Here is a 1,179-nt window from a genome sequence, read left to right as displayed (position 1 = left end):
GAGTGGCAGGTGAAGAGGGAGGAAAGGCGAGAGTGGAAGCCAGGGGAGGACCAGCTGGACCCGGAGGACAAGGGAGCGGGGACTTTAAGGGCACTGGAGAGCCATGGGAGGATTTTGAGCAGGGGAGGGGAATGACCTGAATTACAATCTTTATTAAAAGATGGTCTTAGGCCATCACAGACACGCTGATGATGGCTCTATCTTTTATTATTTGGCCATAAATAATACATCATTTTGTTTCATGTAATTTTAAACTTTGCACACATAATGGGGGCAGCGTCCTTCAGCAAGTCACTCTTTTCCTTAGCATCATTTATTATTATTATTTTATCACGTCTTGGCCTTTTGGCTAAGATCAAGTGTAGTATTTTTTTTTTTTTTTTTTTTTTGAGACAGAGTCTCACTCTGTTGCCCAGGCTGGAGTGCAGTGGCGCGATCTTGGCTCGCTGCAACCTCCGCCTCCCAGGTTCAAGCGACTCTCCTGCCTTAGCCTCCCGAGTAGCTGGGATTACACGTGCCTGCCACCATGCCCAACTAATTTTTTGCATTTTTAGTAGAGACGGGGTTTCATCATGTTGGCCAGGCTGGTCTCAAACTCCTGACCTCAGGTGATGCAGCTGCCTCAGCCTCCCAAAGTGTTGGGATTACCGGCGTGAGCCACCTACACCCAGCCCCTAGCATTGTTCATACTGTTCTAGCTATTGTTTTTTTTTTTGATAGTGTTTTATTCTAAATATTCTTTTATTTGGGGGTCCACTAGCCTGTATCGTGTTTTGTGAATTAGAAAAAGAAACCCCCTTCCCACTATGTGGCTGGAACTCTAGGCCAGGGATCACAGCTTGGTGAGCAGGGTGAGCTCTGTACCCTTGGGAAGTGAATACCTCACACAACCCTAGACATGTGTCCTGTTCTAATCGTTTTAATGTCTTTAAATCTATAGTAATGTCTTCCCCAACCCAATTCCAGTGACAGCTATGTGTGCTTTCATGTTGATCAATTTCCCTAGCGGTTTTTCAATTTCATTCATTTTTTTTTTTAAATAAACTCACTTTGTTGATTTTCTTTATTGAGTGTTTCTTTTCCATTTTCTTTGTATCTACTCCCTATTATTTCCTTCTTTCTGTGCTCTTACATTTATTTTGTTGTTCTTTTTCTAACTTCTTGAGATGGAGGCTTAGA

General features: G+C 43.1%; 1 pseudogene; it reads left to right on the top strand.

The window, feature by feature from the left end:
- Positions 1-329: 329 nt before the first annotated feature.
- LOC115931665 (uncharacterized) lies at positions 330-457 on the top strand (annotated as a pseudogene).
- The last annotated feature ends 722 nt before the right edge of the window (positions 458-1,179 follow it).

This window comes from Gorilla gorilla, chromosome 20, assembly GCF_029281585.2.
Source record: "Gorilla gorilla gorilla isolate KB3781 chromosome 20, NHGRI_mGorGor1-v2.1_pri, whole genome shotgun sequence".
In the NCBI taxonomy this organism is placed as follows: domain Eukaryota; kingdom Metazoa; phylum Chordata; class Mammalia; order Primates; family Hominidae; genus Gorilla; species Gorilla gorilla.
Note: the sequence above shows the minus strand (reverse complement) of the source record. Positions and strands in the feature narration are given on the sequence as shown.